This window comes from Argopecten irradians, chromosome 10, assembly GCF_041381155.1.
Source record: "Argopecten irradians isolate NY chromosome 10, Ai_NY, whole genome shotgun sequence".
Taxonomy (NCBI): Eukaryota; Metazoa; Mollusca; class Bivalvia; order Pectinida; family Pectinidae; genus Argopecten; species Argopecten irradians.
In genome coordinates, this window is record NC_091143.1 from 22,262,784 (window position 1) to 22,290,546 (window position 27,763).

The following is a 27,763-nucleotide window of genomic DNA, read 5'->3' on the forward strand; positions in this document are numbered from 1 at the left end:
CCAGGCAGCTTTCTCAATAGGTGTTTTTTTTACCAATAAGAGATGGATCGAGATACAGGTGAGATACAGGTGTCCTTCACCTTGGTTACAGGTGTCAAAAGTAACACCTTAGGATACACAGGCAATGTGGGGGTCATACCATTAAAGATCAATATTTACAGATAAAGTCCCAAAACACTTCCTAAATAAACACAGAAAACTACAGAAATAAAAAACGTAATCCTCCTTACGATATTGGCCCCCTAGGAAGAATATACCACATATTTGGACTATCAGTTAAATTTATTCTGAATTCACATTAATTACTTGTTATACATTACTGATTTCATTTTGTCAAGTCATTGTACATTAATTCTGATTTAATGGATATTTTTATTTCAAAATGTGGTCCAAGTTTAAATTTGATATAAACAAAGTTATAAAGCAATTAAGTGCTAAAATAAAAGTTTGGTATAATTAACTGATCAAATCAAAACAAAACAGAAACTGAAGAATTTTTTTTTGTTAAAGTATACAGGAGTTCATACATAAAAATTAATTTTACAAACATTTTCTGTTCAAAGTATGAATGTCGAAAATGATTTTTTTTCTATGTATTAAATGTATTTATTATAATTCCCTGACCTATATCTCCCAATATTTACATGATCCACAGTGTGCTTGTATCATTGATCTATATGTCATAATGTTTCTTTGAGTCTTATATATCCAAGCATTCTACATTGTGTCAGTATGTAATTTGTTCTCTATAAATATGTTGAACAATGTATCTATATGAATTACAATGTATTCATGTGTGCTACAATGTATCTTAAAAATCGTATTGTATTATGTTCAACAATATTTCTATCATTTAAAATGTATCTGTGTGTCTTAAAAGGTATACAATGTATTTTTGTGTCATAAAAAGTATCTTGTTTATTATAAAGTAATTTTGTATCCATCTGTCCTAAAGTATCTTACTTTCTACAGTATATTATATATTTTTACTAAAAGTTTTCTTTGTGCCCAGTACAATATGACATCTCCATGTATACTTGTATTGTATCACAGTATATTTTTACTAAAAGTTATCTTTGTACCCAGTACAATATGTTTTTACTAAGAGTTATTTTTGTGCCCAGTACAATATGACATCTCCATGTATACCTGTATTGTATCGCGTCTTTGTGCCCAGTACAATATGACATCTCCATGTATACCTGTATTGTATCGCGTACAGTATATTTTTACTAAAAGTTATCTTTGTACCCAGTACAATATGACATCTCCATGTATACTTGTATTGTGTCACAGTATATTTTTACAAAAAGTTATCTTTGTGCCCAGTACAATATGACATCTCCATGTATACTTGTATTGTGTCACAGTATATTTTTACTAAAAGTTATCTTTGTACCCAGTACAATATGACATCTCCATGTATACCTGTATTGTGTCACAGTATATTTTTACAAAAAGTTATCTTTGTACCCAGTACAATATGACATCTCCATGTATACCTGTATTGTATCGCGTACAGTATATTTTTACTAAAAGTTATCTTTGTGCCCAGTCCAATATGACATCTCCGTGTATACTTGTATTGTGTCACAGTATATTTTTACAAAAAGTTTATCTTTGTTCCAATATGACATCCTCGTGTGTACTGGTGTTCTGTCACGTATCAGTAATACTGTCACTTTGTATCTATTTCTATATTACAAAATGTATTTTTATCATCAAAATGTATTGCATGTCTCCGAGGTCAAAATATGTATCTATATATATGTCCTTGGTATCTTTATAGTTAAAATGTGGCCGCGGCTCGTGAATACTCAGAGATCACTCCGGACAACAGCGCATATCATACCTAAAATGTTTAGTGCAGCCATGCAACCCAAAGTTGTGATCAGCTGATTTTCACGTCTTACGGAACCTTGTGTGTGACTCACTGTGTATATTCACTATTGACGCAAATAGTAACGCATATACTACGATAAACATACATTTTACTACAATACACCTGTACAAGTACGGTAGATATCATTAGGATCTGATAGCTTTATAACAAAATAACACCTTAACTTCAAAATTTGATAAAATGCTTGCACATGCATGGTTCTTTGAAGTTTATGGAATCTTTAATTCTAATCAACATCTCTAACATATTCCTGGTCATGATTTTAAGAAATTGTGAGCACTGTAATTCTTTTTGAGGAGACTTTGAGGAGATTTACCTAGAGTAAACAAAACCTTATCACTGCAGCCTATCCGGCTACCCGACAAACGCATGTGTATCCTGTCGGGCACTTTATACCTAATTTTACCTGGGTAAACTGTACTGTGATTTTATTCTAGCTAGTATAAATCCCCTTGCAATAAGTTCAAGGGCACATCTACAATCTCAGTCCACCCTGGAATTATCAGAATCGCTATGAGTCACACCGATTTTAAAATTAGTCTGTTTGCCTACTTGCATTTTCATTGGATAAAGGGTCTGGAAGTCTCGGAAACTCAAAACCTGACAAACTTTGGTCTAAACTTTCAAACAAACACTCAATCATCTTTCTTCCTGTCTATACAAATTCAAATAAAATAACGGCTGATATGATTGTGTTATATATACACACAGAGCATTTTCTCAGACATTATTTGTCACATATGATATAACACTAACAGAAACCCATTTGAAGTTCAAACTTAAAAAGCATGTACAAAGCTTGAGAATGAATGCTATTTGCACTACATGTGTATGCATATTTACTTAATTCAAAAGATAAAGTTTGAATAAATATGCACTTGTCTTTTTAATCAGATTACAAGGTAATTTGTACTTTTTAATTTGCAGAATGGGTGTTTGTGTAAGAACAATGGAGAAAGAGAAAAAAATCTTTGTTGTATTTCTTTAAAACAAATACATCTATCAAGACCAAATATTTCATCACAATATCTACACAAGAAATTTGAAGGAAAAGAAAACAATTGTCTTATCTTTCTTAACAGATCTGACATAACATTGATAGCTCTGTTGATTAATGATGAATTCGATCATTTGATTATGAGTCTAATGCCACAAATTTGTGGATGAATGACGCTCACAACATTAATAACAATCAATTCTGACCAAGTTATCTGCTCTTGGATTGATCATGGCTGTGAAATTTTTTTCTTTTATCCAATGATTTTTAGAGAAAGTAATGCTTACTGCATTAATTTAATGGCATAATTAACAATCAATTTATAACTTTAGGCCATATAATTCTGTAATATGTAAAGACAGAATATCTTTATACAAGGGCAGACAACTCTCCACACAAGGGCAGACAACTGTAAACTATAGGGACAGAATAGCTTCACACAAGGGCAGACCATCGAAACTATAGGGACAGAATACCTCCACACAAAGGCAGACAACTGTAAACTATATAGGGACAGAATACCTCCACACAAGGGAAGACAACTGTAAACTATATAGGGACAGAATACCTCCACACAAGGGCAGACAACTGTGAACTATAGGGACAGAATACCTCCACACAAGGGTAACCATTGAAACTATAGGGACAGAATACCTCCACACAAAGGCAGACAACTGTAAACTATAGGGACAGAATACCTCCACACAAGGGCAGACAACTGTAAACTATAGGGACAGAATACCTCCACACAAGGGCAGACAAACTCGAAACTATAGGACAGAATACCTCCACACAAGGGCAGACAACTGTAAACTATAGGGACAGAATACCTCCACACAAGGGCAGACAACTGTAAACTATAGGACAGAATACCTCCACACAAGGGCAGACAACTGTAAACTATAGGGACAGAATACCTCCACACAAGGGCAGACAACTGTAAACTATAGGGACAGAATACCTCCACACAAGGGCAGACAACTGTAAACTATAGGGACAGAATACCTCCACACAAGGGCAGACAACTGTAAACTATAGGGACAGAATACCTCCACACAAGGGCAGACAACTGTAAACTATAGGGACAGAATACCTCCACACAAGGGCACACCATCGAAACTATAGGGACAGAATACCTCCACACAAGGGCAGACAACTGTAAACTATAGGGACAGAATACCTCCACACAAGGGCAGACAACTGTAAACTATAGGGACAGAATACCTCCACACAAGGGCAGACAACTGTAAACTATAGGGACAGAATACCTCCACACAAGGGCAGACAACTGTAAACTATAGGGACAGAATAGCTCCACACAAGGGCAGACCATCGAAACTATAGGGACAGAATACCTCCACACAAGGGCAGACAACTGTAAACTATAGGGACAGAATACCTCCACACAAGGGCAGACAACTGTAAACTATAGGGACAGAATACCTCCACACAAGGGCAGACAACTGTAAACTATAGGACAGAATACCTCCACACAAGGGCAGACAACTGTAAACTATAGGTACAGAATACCTCCACACAAGGGCAGACAACTGTAAACTATAGGGACAGAATACCTCCACACAAGGGCAGACAACTGTAAACTATAGGGACAGAATACCTCCACACAAGGGCAGACAACTGTAAACTATAGGGACAGAATACCTCCACACAAGGGCAGGCAACTGTAAACTATAGGGACAGAATACCTTCGCACAAGGGCAGATGACTCAGTAAACTGCTAAGACAAAACACCTCTTCACAAGGGAAGATTGTGGAATCAATACTATAATAACATCCCAAGTAACTTCAGAGCTTGTTATTTACTTGCAATACAGGCAGATTGAATCTTAAGCTTCTTAATGTTATAGTTACACTAGATGGAAGTTCATTATAAATTTTACCTGAATGAAAAACATCACATAAACTATTAATTCTTCATATCATTTATTATTTTTTTCTTCTTTCTTTCAGGAAATATATGAACTCAGCTCTTTTGTTCTTTTTTATTTTCTCACTTGGAATAAAGTCAAAAATACTACTTTTCAAGATACATGCAAACAGAAATAAAACAATACATGTCTACCCACAAAGTAGCTTGTTTACGGTAGTTATGGTAACCCTGGGAACTTATGTAAGACAACTGGCGTAATTCCTCCTAATCACTCCACATCTGTATTGCGGAGGGTTTGCAGAGAGTGAGGTACATTGTACAGATGGATATCAGACTCACAGAAACACATAACAATACAACTCCAATAAACATCACTCACATGCAATGCACATGCATCTAGGATCAGTCAATGGGTGCTCATTTTAGCAGAGTGAAGAATCAAGTTTTTCAATGACACAGACAGTCTTATATTTTATCTCCCTCCCCACTACATCCAAAGTTTCCCTTTTAGCTCCCACCCCCTTCTTCATCCGATAGTTTTCCTCCTTTCTTCCCCCTACTCCCTCTTTGGTTCTTCCATTCTCAATCTGTCAACCCCTTTATCCCATGAATTTACCTTTGAATAGCCTCTAAGTCACAAAATTTTATTCTCGTATCATTTTTTGCTTATATTCTTTTTTTTGCTCTTACCACCCCTTAGTTGAAAATCCCTAATCCTAAGAAGCCATTTTTTGTTCTCAAGTAAAACCATCCTCCTCATATCTCATAATTTCACAATATCCTCTCTCCCATCCGCTTTACTTCCTAAATGACAAAACTTTGCCCCCCAATGCCATTTGGATCCCTTGGCCTCCAATATCATCCCTTCCTTGCCCTCCAATACTATCACATGACCTCAAAAACCATCCCTTGGCCTCCAATATCATTCCTTGCCCTCCAATACAATCACATGACCTCAAACACTATCCCTTGCCCTCCAATTCCATTCCTTGGCCTCCAAGATCATCCCTTTCCCTCCAATGCAATCCTTCGCCCCGATGCCATCCCTTTCCCTCCAATGCAATCCTTCGTCCTGATGCCATCCCTTGCCCTCCAATACCCACTCAGTCCCTCCACATTTCTGAAGTTTTCGTTCCCACTCCATCTCGTAACATTGCACATTCATTGTAGTTAACTAATTACATCATGGCTAACCCACGTCAGTGCTAATTCTCCTAACTAACGACAATGAGCTGCAAACTGCTAAGCTGAACCTGCCCCACATTTACTAAAGCAGCTCCTAAGAGAAGGTGTAGTATAGAGACTACAGTATAGGCCTTCAGAAAGCCACATTGTATTATAAGAAAAAGGTTGAAGACAAAAACTTTGACAGTTCAGTCTAAAATTGTCCAGGCCATGTTTTCAGCTATGGGTGACATGAATAATGATAATGTTTGTCCTGGCTGTGTGTACTTGACCAGGTGAGTTGACGAGACTTAACACCTGTACACACACACTGACCCCATCACCGTATCCGGAGCTCTCTCACGCTACCTGTACACACCTGTGCCCCTACTTACTTAACCCCTCATCATAAATGCATGTGCATTCAATAATCGTTACTGACTGGATGCAGGCTCTGACAATTACAGACACAAGTGACTTACCGCTAATTCTTCCGTATCAGTTGTCTTCCACAAAAGTTTAAAGCTTTGTTGTATAATACAAAACCGCAGTCATGCCGTCAGTATAAACATCGTAGTAAAGTTGATAGTAAACATTTATGTGAGCGTGGGCCAATCAGAAGCGAGCTTAAGATTTACTCAGGTCCCGTGATCCAATAATATGACACTTAAAGCTTGGGAGCAGATAACTTGGAATCATGTGTCGGCCTGGTTGTTTGGCGGTTACCTGGGATAGGGTTCTCCACCTAGCTGTGAGCTCCGGCAGTCACAATACCTGACCCTCGGCTACCTGCAGCTCGGCTATTCAGGCCGTCCAGTGTCCGAGACTTTTTACCCAATTAAAATGTCCATTGTGGTTGGTGTCAGAGTGACAGGTTCTGAAGTGGATATGATATCTAGATTTGCTGTGTAATTCTTACACATGAAGTTTGTAGCATAGACATCAATCAGGTCATTTAAAATATCTAATGAAACACTTTCTACTGCAACATATTCTAAAATGGTTTTATTTATTGGTCAATTAAAGCAAGAAAGAAAAAAAAAGTTTTTAAATGCATCAATGAAAAACTTTCATCTTTAGATAAGAAATTTGTTTCCAATTATAGTTAAAATTATTTGCAATTAAAGCATGATGAATATAAAAAGATACAAAACATCAAAATGAAGTGTTTGTGATGTGTATTTGGCATGTAACAGTACACCAGTACTTATATTTCAGGACCATAGAACACTTAAAAGTTGTCAAGTAATTAGAGCTAATAGGCTACTTGATGTATGCAAGAACTAGGTGGGAGGGAGAGAGGAGAGATAGAGGGGAGGTAAATAAACATCCATATTTAGACACACTTGTTATTACATGGATATTAAACATGACCTGTCTTAGTTTTTTTTACTTGAAAACTAAAAGAAAGAATGGAATTTCAGTAGGGAAAACCGCAAAAACTAACTATGTCAGCAAATGATAAAGAATAATTCTGACCTTTATGTGTACAAGAATCTGCCTTGAGCACTATCTTACAGCTGGGCTTGATGTATTAAAGTTATCTGTTTCTTAATTTGTTAGAAAATTCTCATTGAGGATTTTGTCTTTTATAGATTCAAATTAAATATGAAAATGAAATCTGATGGAGTGGCTCCTAATTACAGTTAATTTTTATGTCACGGTTCTGATCAAATCTACCCTGGGACTAGTATATTCTATGGCACTGAATTCTGCAGTGTAATCCTAACACATCAGTATAAGAGTCTTCAATATCAGTGGAGACTGACTCAGTTTATGGTTAATTAGGCCAAGTAATGATGGAAGTCACAACCACAAATGTCCTCAAATCATCTATCAGCTTTGCATAGTGAAAATGGCTATATTTGACGACATAAAAGATAATATTCATTGCAAAGCAGACGTATCATATATCATGAATTATGAACATCCACTATTTTTCTCCCATAAAATATCAAGCAGAGATCTACATCATCAAGATTGAATAGACTCAATTCTGTAACAATATTCTGTATATATATAATGATGTTAGGAGGTAAATTTGGTGTAAAAAGGGGAGAAAATCTTATAATATTTTTGATGTGTAGAAGGGGAAGTAACTTTGATGTAGAGAGGGGAGATAAATTTTGTTGAGGAAATAGTATTATTTTTGTAAAAGCATGATATTTCTAAGAGAATAAGCTGTTGATTTGGGAGTTTGGAGAGATTTGGAGTCGGACAGGGGAGACAACTGGAAACATAACTAGCCCTTCCTTGATAATGGCTTATTTGTTAACGATAATCTTCACATATTTTCCATATCACGTCTTTAAAGTTAAGTTCTGTAATAAAACCTTGAAAATGGATATGCATGTATGTAATGTTTGTATATATATATATACACCTTAAAATTGATCCACTGATTAACTAGGAAATGTATACAATACATGGCATGTTCTGGCATTTTTACAGTCATAATCTCAGAAAACAAAAGTAAACAGATTAATTCTCAGAGAAAGGCTAGGTCAGAATTTATATATTTTCAGGAAGATTAATAATAACAAAACTGTAAACAAGTAAAAGACTACATTTTCTTAATGTTAGTTTTAATACATGTTGTTTTCCTGACAACAAAACTCCGTTCCTGGAATGCCCCCCGTGTGGCGTTATCTGTTATAAATCTGTGCACCACTAAAGGATACGTCACGCAGCATTGACACGTATTTAAACATTTGTTTACATTGGTTCAAAGTCTCATTTCATTTTTATGTATATATTTCTTATCTATAATAAAAAAGTGACTCATTCCTTCGTACCCAGTTCACCTAGAGAAGGCTCAGCTAGGTACGCGACCAGTCACACGTTATCACAACGTCGCTATCTCCCGTTTAAATATTTACAAATTAACAATGCTTTTTTTAATTGGACTGTTCTGCAATTGTAGGTTTCTATCATTATAAGCGTAGAAGAAATCTTTTTTAAAAGTTATTGAGTGTATTTGTATGTTTGAACAATTTTCTAGAGGACCGTTACATATTGTAAAGCCTGGGAAATATTGCCAGATTGTCTTGTCCTGCTTTGACAGGCTTTCCTCACATTCGCCTAGAAAAGAACCGAAAACATAAGTCTTTCTAGCTGTGTTATAATGGGAACTAAATTAAAATTATTGAAAAGATTTGAAATTAAAATTATTGAAAAGATCAATCTTGAAATTTTTCAGAAATTCCATCACTATCAAAGTTCAAAATTTAGTTTGCTTAAAATTGCATACTTTATACAGCAATTGGTTGGTACATGGAGATGTGTACCAGGTTACGACAACGGGAATAGGACAGGGAGTAGCGCCGTAGGTATTGAGCATTTTCGGAAAAGAAGTACAATGTATCATTATAATGATAGACATAAAAGCAGAAATGTTTGTGAAAATAGATGCTTTTTGTAAGGAATTATAGTCACAGGCTACAGTGACCAACTAGATAAGGTGTTCTATCACTAGCCGTCCATCTCTGTAATGTGAATTGTAAAACCAACAAAAGGCAGATTACAGGTACTGACCATTGGTCAATGACGTCTGTCCTCAGATGACCCTTTATACGCTGTTAAAATGAAATAAAACAAAAGCCAACAAACTATGAGCCACAAGTTGAGAAGGACAGTTGGTGGACACAACCAATGCTATAAGCTAGTCATATCCTCTCTACTTTCTAGATATAGATATACCAGAAAAGGCAATCAAGTAAAAGACAAACCAAAACAGCAGATAGAGAAAATGTACATGGCCATGGCATTTGTACATAGGCAAACAGCTAGTTCACCATGAGGTAATGGCTGGCCAAACAGAATTAGGGAAGCTGTCAATATAAACAAAGATGTCTTTAATATCTGTAATAGACCCAACAGACAAATTGGTCTTCTTTAGGCTTTGTGAATTCTATACCAAAGTCTGTCAGTCAAAGAGTAATTCAGAACTCAATGCACAATATATCTGCCTGTTGAACTAACTGAAACGCTGCATTAAACTGTTATATCAAGGTCAGCATATTCTTCCTTCCACAGACACTAGGAGCATGCATTTATCTCTTATAAAATATAATATTCATTTGACTCATACATTAAGCATTATTCCATACATGTTTATCTTTACTTAATTACAATCTTAACTATCATATTCAATACCAATTCTATATATTTGGCATTAGACCAAGTGACTGAGTCTGCATGCATTACAAAACCAAATTTCGGTCGTAGCTTTTTACACTTGTGAAAACTTCAGTATAAACAAACAGATGAGAACAGATCCGTACACGTTGAGAACTGGTTTAATCGTTCAAGGCTACAACTCGTCGTAACGTACAAGTTGTGGAGCCGGCATACGGACAATTAAACAGCAAACCCTGTGCAGCATATTCAACAACCATTTAACACACCCATTTACATTTCTATTGAATAGACGAAAGCAGTCCATTATAACACTGAAAAGCAACAAATCTAGTACATTTAAAGAAATTAGCATAGGGTTTAAAGGTGGAGTAGGTTACAATGACCCGAGCACAATGGATACGGCACGACACAATAGAGATATAGCGTCGCGCTGTCAGCACTCTCACAGGCCGCAGACAAATCGTACCAATTCTACAGCAATAAAAAATACTTAATTGGCACAATTTGAATTTCTTTTTATTGCAGCATTTCTTTAATTTTTACATTATAAATATAATATTACAAATAATGTGTGTGTTATTATGTATAGATTACAAGGCCATCTACATCATCAATATTGGTTTCAGTCGGATTCATGCCAAGCGCAGTGGTGTCCTAGTGATTAAGATGTCCTGACATTATCACCTGTCCTCCACCTCTGGGTCACAAGTTTGAATCACATGTGGTACAAATGCCATCAAAATTGTGACGTAAAACAATAGCATTTTTGAACAAAACATTAAATTTCCATTCAGAAGCCGACACAAAACCTAATCATACACTTTAGATCTAGCTATGATTTTACTGAAATCCACAAAGAAACCAAACAAATAACATTTATGAGTAGTGGATGCAACATGAAAATTTCAACACACTTTTGTTAACCGTGCTATTCATATAATATATCATCTGAAGACTATCAAACAGGTGGACAGTATGACATACAGATCTACTGATGGGATTTTATGGTAGACACAGACTCGCATTTAAAGTATTAACACAGCTATCTCAACCAGCAGTAAGTGACCAAGCATAACGAGTTATGGGTGTGATTTACCTGGACAGACAGATGGACAGCCAGGTGAAAGGTCAGCTACAAATTGATTCTGATTGACTAGATTTGTTGACCTGAGGCCACTGGTCAGTGGTCAGTCTGAGATTAGTGTACCACATATTACATAACCAATAGGTTTGCCACAAACTGACCTTACATACATCTTTAGACCAGTCAGTTCCCAGTCTATTATTGCTATCTGACCACAGCAAACTAGAAAACTTATCTCTTTCACTCTGTTAAATCAGAAAGGATGATTAAAAGATATATGGATATACAGATCAAAACAATGGATTCTTGACCTCACATCTATGGATTGCGATGGATCTTATTGAAGGTAACAGCAATCGATCTTATTGAAGGTCACAGCAATGGATCTTATTGAAGGTCACATCAATGGATCTTATTGAAGGTCAAAGTAATTGATCCTATTGAAGGTCACAGCAATGGATCTTACTAAAGGTCACACCAATGGATCTTATTGAAGGTCACACCAATGGATCTTATTGAAGGTCAAAGTAATTGATCCTATTGAAGGTCACAGCAATGGATCTTATTGAAGGTCACATCAATGGATCTTATTGAAGGTCAAAGTAATTGATCCTATTGAAGGTCACAGCAATGGATCTTACTAAAAGTCACACCAATGGATCTTATTGAAGGTCACAGCAATGGATCTTACTAAAGGTCACACCAATGGATCTTATTGAAGGTCACAGCAATGGATCTTATTGAAGGTCACAGCAATGGATCTTACTAAAAGTCACACCAATGGATCTTATTGAAGGTCACAGCCATGGATCTTACTAAAGGTCACATCAATGGATCGTATTGAAGGTCACAGCAATGGATCTTACTAAAGGTCACATCAATGGATCTTATTGAAGGTCACAGCAATGGATCTTATTGAAGGTCAAAGTAATTGATCCTATTGAAGGTCACAGCAATGGATCTTACTGAAGGTCACAGCAATGGATCTTATTGAAGGTCACAGCAATGGATCTTATTGAAGGTCAAAGCAATGGATCTTATTGAAGGTCACAGCAATGGATCTAATTGAAGGTCACATCAATGGATCTTATTGAAGGTCAAAGTAATTGATCCTATTGAAGGTCACAGCAATGGATCTTATTGAAGGTCACAGCAATGGATCTTATTGAAGGTCACAGCAATGGATCTTACTAAAGGTCACACCAATGGATCTTATTGAAGGTCACAGCTTTGGATCTTACTGAAGGTCACAGTAATTGATCCTATTGAAGGTCACAGCAATGGATTTTATTGAAGGTCACTGCAATGAATTTATTTGAAGTTCACAGCAATGGGTCTTATTGAAGGTCAAAGCAATGGATCGTATTGAAGGTCACAGCAATGGATCTTATTGAAGGTCACAGTAATTGATCCTATTGAAGGTCACAGTAATTGATCCTATTGAAGGTCACAGTAATTGATACTTCTGAAGGTCACAGCAATGGATCTTACTGAAGGTCACAGAAATGTATACTGAAGAAGTCCACAGCAATGGGTTCTAGAAGACCAAAGCAGATTCAAATGAAAGTCAAAGCAGAAAATGGATATTATGTTGATATGCACGCAACTTACATTGCTTTCTGATCTCGGATGATTAAAGAAATTAGTATAGAGTGAATAATAACCATATCTCACAAGGATTGCGTCATTCTGACATTCCATTACAGTTATATGTGAAAGCTTAATGTTTTTATTTGAGACTAACTTCACACACATTCAGGTACCTACACTACGTGAGTGACAGCACATGCACAGGATATCTTATTCCTAAAAAAGACATGTCAGTGGACAAATGACCTTGACCTGGTGACTTTGGTTACCTTGTTCAGTAGGTCAAAGATTACTTAGTGTGAGTGTACCACGCAACAGATAACAATGCAAGTAAAACAATAGCCGTGACTGATTATATAATGTTTAGTGTGGAAACGCACGTATTTATACATTACTAACACACATTCTGGTACATATATAAGTTTTACAGTACATGGTGCATGCAACTGATCAATATACAGGTGTATACTATAAAGTAAACCTGATTATATGCAGGTTACACATGTGTAAATGTAGATATACATAGATAACTTACTTATAAGTAAAACTCAAGATGTGTTTTCAAAAACAAAAGTATGGCTGCTCTTTCAAATGATTAAGTCAGGAACCATTAGTTATTAATTAGCTGGGTGACATCTTCAAAGGTTTGAAAAAAGACAATAGAAATGCCATTTCAATATTAAATTGCATTTAACAATAGGTAAATTTGGTAAACAAATTTGGTAAACAAAATGATGTGTCAATGATCATTCCTTAAAAGAATCAATGAAAAAAGTGGGATTTAAGTGAAAATTAAGTTGACCTTTAAAACTTTAGCAGTTGGCTTCAGCTGAATTTGTAATTTGTTTAGTTTAGCACTCATGGTGCTAGGCCATACCATGAACTTTCAATTTGACAAGAAATCAACCTTAAAAACGTTTATAAGACTCCAAAAGCAAAACTCATAATAATGCAACGTTTTTTTTTAATCAAGGTGATAGATGATGAACAAGCTAGGTGTTTAACTTTGATGTTATTTTAACATTGTCTACTGGTGCCTTCCATAATCATGTCTAGAACACCATCCAATTGTAATACAGATATTGTAAAATCAAATAAAATCTAAAGGCATATACAGTATATATATATACACATGTACATCAAATGACATCATTGAACCAAGACCATCTTACACTCAATGTTTCATCAAGTTGTGGCCTTGAAAGGAAAACTGAAGCAAAATTACTACAAAAAGTCAAGTGGAAAGTGAAGGCTAAGTTTCCATATCAAGTAATTATGTGAGTCAGACCAAATACATTTGAATTTTAAACAAATTATTTCAGAAAATATTTAGGTTTGTATCATGCTTAATCAATCAGCCTGAAGCCCTTGTTTACACATTCACCAGGAAATACAGTCGAGATTTTAATGTAGCATTGACCACAGAGAGCGTTGCATAATCTTGGTTTTTTGTATTATGTTAAGCATTTTTTGTCTTTATTTGAGCAAAACTTGACAAATATGTGATCACAAATCCCAAGCAATGAGTCTAAACACTACTCCATCTAAATCAATTAGGAAGATAAAATCAAAATACAACATTTAATTGATGCATTAGATTTTATCCATCCATTTGAAAACAAGGTCATATCTTTTGAAGGTCATGCAAATACGAGCGGAGATATCGGCCTTGAAAAGTGGAACAAACAGAAATTCACAACCTTGTGATCTATTGTTAACTGTCCAAACAACAGGAGAATGAGCCAATACTATTTTACTGGATGTAAATTAATCTTAAACAAATATTGGAGACAATGAGTGTTGCTACGGTAACCACAATTTAAATACCTGTTTATAGATTGAACCTGTATCGGAGCCCTTGAAGCCGTCCTTTGTTACCGCCCCAATACTTTATTACCCAGCGTATTGACCCGATTGAAATGGAGCGGAAAAAACCCCAATAGCAATTTAAGTTTAGCATAACTCATTATCATTGCATATGATCTGCATATAATTGATATGTATCCATTCTTCTGTAAACCTCCATTAGATTCAGAATAGTACAATACAAGTACATACCGTATTTGACCTAAAGAGGGCGCAGGGCGCGGGTAATTGGCAGTGGGGGCGCCTTTATTAAGCTCATTATTTCTAAAGTTATCTGAAACAGACTATAACCCAAAAGCTTGCCGCTAGACAGGCCTCACTTCAAAAAGAACTGCCGCAAACTTTGAAACGGGCTATAGCGAGTTTCCCCGCGAAAATTCCTTTGATGTTTTCTAGCTGTCTAGACAGAATTGCACGCGCGCCCCAAGGACATCAATCAGTGAAAGGGAACACGTCAACCTGTTAGATCTCGCTGTCAAAATGAAAAGCTACGAGAATAAGTTTAAATTGGATGTTATTAAGTTCGCTAAAGAAAATGGTAATAGGAAGGCTTCAAAACATTTCCGAGTTGACCGAAAATGTGTTCAGCGGTGGAGGAAATTTGAAGATAAAATTCTCAGTGGAGAGAAAAAGCGCAAGAAGTTACCTGGTGGAGGAAGGAAAGTTACAAACCTGGACATTGACCTTGAGTTACTAGAATGGCTTAGGGATCACCGTGAAAAAGGTGTACGAGTTACTGGGAAAGCGCTACGAACAGAGGCGATACGTTTACATAAGGAAAGGGGATGTCAGAGTTTCAAAGCCTCTAGCGGTTGGTTTCGATGTTTTAAAAAACGACACAAAATAAGTATGCGCCGAACAACTCACATTGCACAAAAAAGTGTGTCGGCTGTAGATGACCGTATTGACTACTTCCTACGTTTTATAAATAGAATGCGCCGTTCTCGGAACTATGATTTTAAATATATTGCAAACATGGATGAGACACCTGTTTGGATGGAAATGCCCGGGAAGTCTACCCTTGACACCATAGGAAGTAAAAGTATTAGTGTCACATCTACCGGACATGAGAAAGAAAGACTTACGGTGATGTTATCTGCCTACGCTGATGGTACTAAAATGTCGCCGTTTGTATTGTTACCAGGCGTGAAACCCCTTCCAAAAACTGATATTCCCAGTGGGATCGTCGTACATATGTGCGGGAGTGGAAAAAAATCTTGGGCGGATGAAACCACGATTTCAATATGGCTGAAAACCATATGGGGTAGAAACAACACGGATAAAAGACTGCTTGTGTGGGACACGTTTAGGGGACACTTAACTGAAAAAGTAAAAGATGTTGCTAGAAAAAAATGTAATACGGATTTGGCTTATATTCCGGGTGGATGTACCAGCCGACTACAGCCCGCAGATGTCTCTTGGAATAAACCATTTAAATCGGCATTCGCTGAAAAATATGACGACTGGTTATTCAGCGGTGAGGTGAGTCTCACTAATCATGGGAATCGACGTCCACCCCCAAAAAAACTAATTCTGAGATGGATCAAGGAGTCTTGGCTTTCGATTTCACCAGATATTATAAGGAAATCATTCAAAAAATGTGGTATCACAAATGCGTTAGACGGTACAGAAGACGATTTATTCATGGCCGAATCCGACACGGAATCTGATAATGAACCAATGTTTGAAGGATTTACTCCTAGCGACGTCGATGTTGCTCAAGCGGTGTATGACAACACCAGCGCAGATGTGTACAATGTAAACATCGAACTGTCAGAAAGCAGTGACTCCAACAGTGATATGGATGAGATTGACGATTACTACGACTGTGCGAGTCCAGGTCATTGAATTGACACTCAAACTATCGGATAAATATGTGGCTGTTTATGTTATTTCATTCTGTACCTCAGTCCTGGTAAATTGGATATGAAATAAAAATCTAAAGGAAGGTAAGTGCGTTGTGTTTTTGTAATAGCTGGACACTGCTCCATTTTTTTTGAGGGGAAAAAAAGGCAGGGGCGCCCTTATTACAGCAGGCGCCCTCTTTAGGTCAAATACGGTATGTACTAAACAGCATTCCTCTAACTACCATATTCGACCCAATAAACACCCTATCCCTATATGTACCCTTCCCCCTTTTTAAGGCTTCAATTTCACTAACTCGAATTAAATGCAAAATGAAAATATGAAAACTGTGTTGGATTCCTTACTGATGTCTTTCTTTCATACAATGTTTAATAAATCTCTATAGTAGATGTAAAGTCCCTTGTAGGCTGTACCATGACACTTTCACACAACTCCCTCTATTTACCTTATTACTACTACACAATTCCCCCTTTCCCTAATTGTAGTCTCAAAGCCAAGATGTGGCTAAATACAAAACTCCTTTTCCTTAGCTATAATGTCCTTAATGACATTTACACATCCTTCTCTTTTATAAATACTTTTCTCCTCAAAGACATTCCGGGTCCTCAATTTAAAAATTCATCCTTGAAATTGTACCTTTTTTCACTTTAAAAAGCTTGAAAAATTCTGCCAGCAGGTGACCTAATTTCTGACACTAGCACTTTGTGATATCTTTTACAGCACAATCAATTATTCATTCAAAGTAATTAGCTTAATTACACATTTAACTTAATTTCAAAAATTGAGCCATGGTTTATGTAAGACTCCGTTGTGTGATTTTAGCTGTATGTGGGGTTATCAGAATCAACCTGATGCACAGAGACAGGTTTTCTTAGGTTAGACGAGGCGTCAATGAAGCTATTGAAGATGTTAGTTCTATAAACAGGAAGCTTACTCTGAACGGCATTAGACTGACACTGGATGCTTCATGTCAATTATTCAACTCCAGTCGCAATACTCTCGGATCATGTGGGTCAATTCAGGAATAGGAGACTTCCATTTCGTTTGTCTGGAAAAATACCATTCAATATAGCTATAGATATGTAGAAAATGATTTCTCGTAAACCGAGATGACATGAATGGCAGACAAGTATAATAGGATCTATATTGCTGAATAGCTATTGGGTGAGGAACAGTTTAACATTTCAAACCAGAGTCCAAGGCAGATATCCATAAATCTATCACAGATACTGAAGCATACAAATAATTACCTGAATAGGAAAATCCTGAAAGTAAATGTTTTACTTTCAAATTAAGAATGTCATCAATTGACTCAGGACTTTGTTAGTTGTATAGAGGTGAAGGTCTTATAATTGAACAACCTTTGCAGCCAAATGCAATAGAGCATGTACCAACATGATCTTTTATGTCTTAGTTCTGTGTTTAAATAGTCCTATACTTTGATCCCCATTGAATTAGGGAGTACGTAGAAAGTCAGTATAGACCTCCTCTCAGATGACCTAGAACCCTTTGGTAAATTTGGCCTGATATAACAGGGTATTAAGTTATTAATATGATTTTCTGTATGAGGATATATAGCGTAACATTAGCGGTCAAAGTCAGGGTATATCATGTTGACCGTTCCATACACTTTAAAACCTAAAGGACTTTGGGTTCATACACTCTACCGATAATCTATATTATTTTAAATGTTATATACAAGTTTAAGGCTCAAGTTTTTTTTTAAATGTTTGAAAGCACTGTAACACCAGTATATTATGTTGGTAGCAAAATGTAATCTTTTTATGTTCCTAATCATTATACATTGATAATACTGTTGGCAGCTATCTATTCCATTAAATGCTTTTCCCAAAGTAAATACTGTACATGCTATTGCATATGTAGTTCTTTTCTTTATGCTAACTCTTTGACAGAATATACTGTAAGCATGCATACTATATTTTGGAATAACCAAATTTCGGCACATTTGTATTTTGAGTATTGTGGAACCCAGCGAATACAGACAAAACATAATTTGTATCGCATATATCTACAATGTTGTGTCACTGAGTACCAATTGTGGGTAACTTTTTTTTATTTCTGTAACAATTACACATTGTACATTAGGGGAGGCACAGGCAGTCTATTCTACATCTAACAGATTCTGATGGGGCCCGCTGATTGACATGTTTACCTTAGATAGAATATAGGTAAGTAAGAACACAGCTGAATTGTAATTCATGTTATGGTAAGGTAGATAAATATGCCTCCTCCACTAAATAAGCCAGACTATAACCGAACTGTTACCAGAAACGATCTACTTGTTCCCCGTAGATGTATACTGTCCTACCATGCCAGACTATAACCCAACTGTTGCAGAAATGATATACTTTAATTGTTTCTCAATGATCTATACTGACCTACCATGCCAGACTATAACCCAACTGTTACCAGAAATGATCTTCTTGTTCCCCATAGATCTATACTGACCTACCATGCCAGACTATAACCCAACTGTTACCAGAAATGATCTATTTGCTCCCCATAGATCTATACTGACCTACCATGTCAGACTATAAGCCACTCTTACCAGAAACTACTTGTTCCCTAAGTTAGATTTGTATTGACCTAGCAAGGCTACCATTGCATACAAACCGTCACCTGGCCGTCAGACAGAAGACACAGGGTACAATAAAGGTGTCTTGTCTGCCACCTCATAGTCTACAACACAGTGCCTTGTTTGCCACCCCTACCAAACCCTCACATGACCTTCAGACACAGGGTACATACCCGTGCCTGGTATGTCACTATCACCATTACAGTACAAAGTGCCATGTCTGACAAACTTCTCTAGTACACTACATATTGAGCCAAATACACCAAGAAAAATGCCAGACAAACAGCTAGAAGGAATTCATCAGAATTTCTCATTTCTGTCGTCCAGACAACTTGGTGACAAATCTTTCCTAAAAGTGCAAATGTGGAGGTGGAATGAACCTATCAATATGGTGGTGTTGGTATAGAGCTGTAGTCAGTGACGACTTCTAGAATGGCCAAATAATAGAAATGATCATGGTCATCAGATGTCTTGGTGAATTCTACATCAATCAAAGTCTATAACTTGTAATGGTTTGGTTTACGATTTGGTTTAATGTCCTATCATCAACTAATGATTCTTACACAGAGCATTAGTTGTATACCAGCTATCTTTCCTCTTTGCCTCATTGATATTGCATATTTTCCAATTCTTCTAGATGTTTGTTTCATTGTATCTCTTTGTGAGAGGACATCAATAATAATTCAACCATGGAGGTTATTTTCTAGTGCTGTACTGACCTGAAAAGATAAAATGTAAACGAAGTGATTGAAGTTTATTTAGATTATCATATAACGCAAAATTTTATCAAAGCGTGAACTATATATACTTGGTTTGTATTCATACGTCATTGCGATTACACTACTTTGAACGCAACTCTCCTCCCATTGATTATATAGGGGCATGTGTAAGTATAATCTTTTAAAATGGCGTATACATATTTTTCTTCTATATTCAGAGTGGACAATTAAATCATGACAATAACACAAGTTGTCCATTAAAATCCTTGAAGAACTGGAGATATTGGAGAAAAGATAATGACCATAAAATGTCATGTGCAGAAAGTCCTTGACCATGAGTGACCAGAGGAAATCGGGTGACAAGGTGCTGACCATTCGGAAGTGAAATTAAGACACTTTGTAATTATGGACCTTGTCACTGGGTTTTAGCTCTGATCCAGACTGAGATGTGGTCAGTTCCTCCATCTAATGACAACTGTCCATCTATACAATGTGTGGTCAACTTAACCTGATGAAAAAGTGAGATTAATGATTTGAAAATATTCGTGCAAAACAAAACCTTTCATTATAATTAGTTACATTTCCATCAATCAGAATGGATGGTTACCAGTATGGTCGAGTTATAGGACCAGTTTGTGTCGGTATACCCTTAGTTCCTAACTCTGTTTTAAGCCTGTTAAGCTGTCCAGTCCAGGGTGAAACGACAAATCAATGGAAATCTCTGTCTGGCCAGTCCTCTCTTAACAATTGTCCCCGGCAACCCAAACAGAAAGTAAAATTGACCATCTGTGAGACACTTGTTTCTACAGTGTGGTTGGGGTACTCCCTGTTTCCATGGTGTCGGAGACAGTGTCCCTGCTGGACGTTTCCGGACTATTAGATGTCTGAGAGGACAGTCCAAACATAACACTAATCAGGAACGAATTAGTCCTGTCTGATTGTATAAAGACCACTGTGAAAGGTCTCATCTCTCTCATGATTACACAAATTACGATTTAGGCTCTTTAATAGTGAACTTGTCAGTCTTACACACACTACTCCTATTACTGTTTATAACTGTCCCTCTCTTTTCATAATGAAAATCCTGAGCTGGAATCTTCTGTAGTAAACATTATTTGATACTCTTAGTAAAAAATGAATTGTATAATTTCAAATGTATTCTGTCAATGTAAGGTATACATTACATGTTGAAGTTTATAAATGGATTTTTGCCTAGTATCAAATTCAGGGTAACATCTTGCTGATGAAGACCACAATGTGATTGATCCTGTTAAATAGATTTTGAATATCTAGTTTTCTCGATCTGTTGTTGTAGAACTGTAATTTACTGTTGTTTCTGCAAGTCTTGTATATAATGTATTTATTGAGACCTCAGCTGTGATTATGTTAAGATTTTATTTATAAATGTTTCATATCAATAGAGATTAGTTTTTTCTTCCAAATTTCAGCAATGCTTTTGCAGGAGAGAATATATCTCTATCACTTCTAAAATATGTTTGCAGGAGAACATTCTAAAAATATCTCTTCCAACTTTCAATGGTACTTTTGTAGGAGAGAACATCTCTTCTACCTGTGTTACCTGTGTTACGGTGTCAATGATACTTTTGTAGGAGAGAACATCTCTTCTACCTGTGTTACGGTGTCAACGATACTCTTGTAGGAGAGAACATCTCTTCTACCTGTGTTTTGGTGTCAATGATACTTTTGTAGGTTAGAACATCTCTTCTACCTGTGTTTTGGTATCAATGATACTTCTGTAGGAGAGGACATCTCTTCTACCTGTGTTACAATGTCAATGGTACTTTTGTAGGAGAAAACATCTCTACTACCTGTGTTTTGGTATCTGCAATGATACTTTTTTAGGAGAGAACATCTCTTCTACCTGTGTTACGGTGTCAATGGTACTTTTGTAGGAGAGAACATCTCTTCTACCTGTGTTACGGTGTCAATGATACTTTTGTAGGAGAGAACATCTCTTCTACCTGTGTTACGGTGTCAATGATACTTTTGTAGGAGAGAACATCTCTTCTACCTGTGTTATGGTGTCAATGATACTTTTGTAGGAGAGAACATCTCTTCTACCTGTGTTACGGTGTCAATGATACTTTTGTAGGAGAGAACATCTCTTCTACCTGTGTTACGGTGTCAATGATACTTTTGTAGGAGAGAACATCACTTCTACCTGTGTTACGGTGTCAATGATACTTTTGTAGGAGAGAACATCTCTCCACCTGTGTTACGGTGTCAATGATACATTTGTAGGAGAGAACATCTCTTCTACCTGTGTTACGGTGTCAATGATACTTTTATAGGAGAGAACATCTCTTCTACCTGTGTTACGGTGTCAATGATACTTTTGTAGGAGAGAACATCTCTTACACCTGTGTTAAGGTGTCAATGATACATTTGTAGGAGAGAACATCTCTTCTACCTGTGTTACGGTGTCAATGATACTTTTGTAGGAGACAACATCTCTTCTACCTGTGTTACGGTGTCAATGATACTTTTGTAGGAGAGAACATCTCTTCTACCTGGGTTATGGTGTCATGATACTTTTGTAGGAGAGAACATCTCTTCTACCTGGGTTATGGTGTCAATGATACTTTTATAGGAGAGAACATCTCTTCTACCTGTGTTACGGTGTCAATGATACTTTTGTAGGAGAGAACATCTCTTACACCTGTGTTAAGGTGTCAATGATACATTTGTAGGAGAGAACATCTCTTCTACCTGTGTTACGGTGTCAATGATACTTTTGTAGGAGACAACATCTCTTCTACCTGTGTTACGGTGTCAATGATACTTTTGTAGGAGAGAACATCTCTTCTACCTGGGTTATGGTGTCATGATACTTTTGTAGGAGAGAACATCTCTTCTACCTGGGTTATGGTGTCAATGATACTTTTGTAGGAGAGAACATCTCTTCTACCTGTGATACAGTGTCAATGATACTTTTGTAGGAGAGAACATCACTTCTACCTGTGTTTTGGTATCAATGATACATTTGTAGGAGAGAACATCTCTCCACCTGTGTTAAGGTGTCAATGATACATTTGTAGGAGAGATCATCTCTTCTACCTGGGTTATGGTGTCATGATACTTTTGTAGGAGAGAACATCTCTTCTACCTGGGTTATGGTGTCAATGATACTTTTGTAGGCGAGAACATCTCTTCTACCTGTGCTTTGGTGTCAATGATACTTTTGTAGGAAAGAACATCTCTTCTACCTGTGTTACGGTGTCAACGATAATTTTTTAGGAGAGAACATCTCTTCCATCTGTGTTTCAGTGTCAATGATACTTTTGTAGTTTAGAACATCTCTTACACCTGTGTTACAGTGTCAATGATACTTTTTTAGGAGAGAACATCTCTTCTACCTGTGCTTTGGTGTCAATGATACTTTTGTAGGAGAAATCATCTCTTCTACCTGTGTTACGATGTCAAAGATACTTTAGTAGGAGAGAACATCTCTTACACCTGTGTTACAGTGTCAGTGATACTTTTGTAGTTTAGAACATCTCTTACACCTGTGTTACAGTGTCAATGATACTTTTGTAGTTTAGAACATATCTTCTACATGTGTTATGGTGTCAATGATACTTTTGTATGAGCGCATCTCTTGTACCTGGTTTACGGTGTCAAGGGTACAAGGTATATAAATGACACATTGATACCTGTCAAACCCCTCGTAGAGGTCACGACATTGGACTGCTTTATCATTATACAATGACCTACGAATGGAACATTTAAACCACAATAAAAACCTCTATGTGTGACAAGGGGAAATGTTTAAATAAAAATCCCCATCTGGGGCATAATGAAAAAATTCAATTACAAACATTAGACCAACAAGGCTCCATTTTACGACCAAATCACCATCTTCTGAAGGTTTAGTGTCATGTCATACATAATCTAAATGTATTGCCAAGTTGAAGTGTCTCCTTGACAGAGATCAGGTACGGTATTAGTGTTTGTTAGTGTAGTTCTGTTACGGCCTTACATAAATATGGAAATCCACTATGGACAATTTATAGGTCTTAAAATGGGTCCGTGAATGGACTAATGTGTGAACTGCTATAGCAAGGGCCAAGATATGCACTGCTATATAGAAACCAATGAAGTGGACACTGTCTTAGAATCAGTAACATCCTAGAATGAGCAAGTAAAGACACTGCTTAGAACAGGCTAATGTCGGCATTTATTAGATAGGTTCATGTAAACATTGCCCTAAACAAGGCCAAAGTGAGCATGCAGTATCCAAAATTGGCTAAACAGGCCAATGAGGGCACTGTCCTAGCATGAGCTATTGCAGGCATTACTCTAGAATGGAAGAGGTGGGCAATGCCCTAGGATGGCCAGTCTGGACACTACGTAATTACACAGAAAAAATATTCATTTATTGGAAGCTGTTTGTTAGGGTACTATTTGCTTCCCTACAAAGCTACCGGCCGGGTATTCTAAGCACTGTGATTCTGTGAGACCTTTATGGTCACTACTCCGAGTGCCCTACAAAAGCTTTTTTTGGCATTCTCAATTAATTGTGGGCACTCTTGCTGTCCTAGAAAAGCTGTTTGGGCATTACCCATTTTGGATATTACTTGCTGCCCTAGAAAAGCTGTTTTATAGTTAGCAATGATTAGCAAGTACTTAAGTAAATACAGTAGACCATTCACAAGTAAAAATTGACTAAGAGGCACAACAATATCCACCAATTAAGGTATAGTCCCTTAAAGGTCCTTCCTGGCCTAATTAGTACAGATTAGTCCAGCCTTACTGATTTTACTTCTAGCGAAGGGTAATACCATTTGGGTCTTACTGACAACTTACTTTCTCCCAAGGGAAATTGGGTTTGTACACTTGAAGGCAACACACTTAGATTTTGTAATGAAGCTTGCTATGATGATGTGATGGACTCCACTTTACAGCACTACTATATAGCACTACCACTAGTAGACGTCTGCCAGTTTAGTAAAATTTCAGTACAGCATTATTTCCCACTAGTTTGAAGTTTTAGTATTTCTATAATTATATCACAATTGTAAAACTCAATTTAATCTATTGTTTAGAGATTTTTGATTCATGGGCCAATTTCTATCAGCATCCTTGACTGTTTTTAAAAATTAAAATAGTTTAGAATTAATAGAATTATAAGAAATTAACCATAGGTGCTGAGAACACTTTCTCTATTTATTTCTCTTTTCTTTGTTAATGTTTTAAAATTCATTTAGATTCTTTTGTTTGGATTTTCTTTAGAAGGAAACAAGGGAATGAAACCAAACAAATGCTGAGTTTACAAATACAACATGGGCACCTGCAGCTTTTCTAGTCCCCGTTTCTTTCGTTTTAAATTTAATTCTTGACACCTTTTCACAAAGCCACTCCAATGTCCCCTTCTAATCTGACATGGTTTATTTAGAAAGCAACCCTGCAAAGTCTCAACTCCTCGTGTTTGAATGGTTATAATGATGGAGAGGATATTTGATTGGATAACACAAGGGGCCGCTATACTGTAATTACCTCCCTTTGTTGGGGGGAGTGGTCATAGCTTTAGGGGCCAGACATGTTACACAACACACACATGCATGCTGGGTAGGGGTTGGTAGTCGCGCCCTTGACACATTTTCTGACAAGAATATTCTATATGTGAATTGAAGGACAATCATGCCCAAAGTTTCACTGGGAAAGGAGAGCAACACATGTTGTGTCAGTGATTGTATCGCCCCTAGCCAGGTGTGTGTACCTGGGGATAAACCAATCACAATACATGGGCAGGTACAAAAGGTAAAACTGAAGTGTGCGTCAAGATGGTAACCCATGATAATCACTGATCATTAAGTGGACGGTGGTCAGTGTGGACATACTAATCCCTTAATCTACCATCACGGAGGTGTGAACAAGTAATAATGTTAGGTAACACTAGACAAAAATTACCTGTAAATACATAATTCCAAAGATTTTTTCTAATAAGCTATTAATCCTGGAATTTTCCATACGATTGCACAAGTTAGATTCTAACTGTTTACTTCACTGACAGAGAGCAAGGTTACCAAACATTACATTATGAAAACCTTTCCTTTGATCTTGGGTGCTTAGGGCCAAATTACACAGATTTAAAATACAGATGAATTAGATCATTATTAAGATATCTGCATAACATGTAATTTTTCTTTCATTAAAGTTAATCTCGTCAACTATTACAAAATTTAATCTGAAGCATAATCTGTGAAATATCTTAAACTATTGTTGTATCATTATTGATGATCATCGGAATAGAGTATTGTATTGTCCCTGACATTTAAATATACTCTGAATATCAAACATGTAACAAATTAATAGTTTGTTATATTTAAAATGATACTACAATAGATCAATGGACCTAATAACAAAGGATAAACAGATCTAATTAGACTTATTTCAGCAAGTTATTATTGAGAGAAAATCTGTTTATAAATATTACCTGAGAAAAAACACCTAATATAAGGTAAGAGTATATATCAAAATTACATTGTAGGAATACAATAACTCCAATTAACTTAATATAAACAGGTTTTTGATAACTATTGATTAGCCTAAGAAAAGACAGAATTTCAGTTAAGGAGATTTGTTAATAAATTTTTATCCTTTTCTTTTTGTCATAGTGATCTATAAAAATTATTTTTCTCTCTCAATATTTCTTGGTATTACACATTATTATCCGCCAGTTAAAAAATGATTTATTTATGAAAAAATAAATAGTTTATTGATGTATTTATAAGATACCATTATTATAATCAATCAAGAGAAATTCTATGAAATCTTTACAAAATAATCTGAAGATAATTGATAATTAATCAATACCAATTACACAACAATAGAACAGATTATTTATCTTCATTACCAAAGCTAGCTTGATAATCAGAATTTCATTTATCAAAGTTGTCAGAGAATACAATACAAAAATGTTCCTAAGGTCGGATGCTGTTCCTCGATAGTTGTGTAGTGGAGAATGCGGAGGAATACCTGAATCAATAATAACAGATTCAGGTGCTTTTCAGTGTCAGTTTGCCCCGAGAACCTGCTGGTATTTATCATTAATTCTGTAGATAAGGCTATTTGACTGGCTATTTCTAAGATGAATGTTATTTTCCCATGGTAATTATATCTAATGAATAATGTCCTGCTATCAATATCTCAGAAATTATCATTAAATTGACAGTTATAAATCTCTATATAGCCTAGGTCAAATGCTATATTTGATGGTAACATTCACTTGGGTTTTTTTTAATTTCAGAATTTTATCTCTTAATCAATATGAGGGAGTGATAAAATATTCAATATTCAAATCAAGTGTTATGTGTACCCTTAGCTTAAAACCTCACCATAGGCTTCTGCTATTTTTACACATAAAATTCAACCTTGCTTTGATAGCCGATTACAGGCCGAATTCCCATGTCATTTTTTTCTGGATTCCGATTATAGCTTTTAATGTTTGTTCTTCGCGTAATGTCTACTCTTGAGCTTTTTTTCTATTTTCTAGATGGACTTAAATCGCTCCATTTAGAAGTCAATCTCCTATACTAATGGGATTATATGTGTACGTTAATGGACAACAAAAGCCATATACCACCGCCATAATACCTCATCAGGCCCCAGCCATGGGCAGGAAGCGGGCCCAAGGGACCTCTTCTACGAAGATGTATAGTTCCAAAGACAAGGAGGCAGCTATTTTCTATGACAGGATATGACAACGGCTGTCTGTTGATTTCTAGTTGCAAGTAAAATACAAACCAAGGAAGGGAAATGTATAATGATATACATGACTTACAATAATAGATTTGTTAAAATGTTAATGATATATTGATTTAAAGATTCCAAAAGTATCAGTTAACATGGGAATGAGAGCTTTTGAGAATGATTAAATTTAAACATCAATCTACCCTTCTAAGAAACACAAGACTTATAGGAAAC

General features: G+C 36.2%; 2 protein-coding genes across 2 annotated transcripts in view; one reads left to right on the top strand and one right to left on the bottom strand.

The window, feature by feature from the left end:
• LOC138333397 (semaphorin-1A-like) overlaps positions 1 to 6,590 on the bottom strand; it is a 41,109-nt gene extending 34,519 nt beyond the window's left edge. Inside the window, exon 1 of the mRNA XM_069281749.1 lies at positions 6,438 to 6,590. The gene's annotated coding sequence lies outside the window, so the exon portion shown is untranslated. The remainder of the gene's footprint in view (positions 1 to 6,437) is intronic.
• The window catches only part of LOC138333400 (GPN-loop GTPase 2-like), a 230,606-nt gene that overhangs the window by 61,428 nt on the left and 141,415 nt on the right, over positions 1 to 27,763 (top strand). The gene's annotated exons all lie outside the window — the stretch shown is intronic.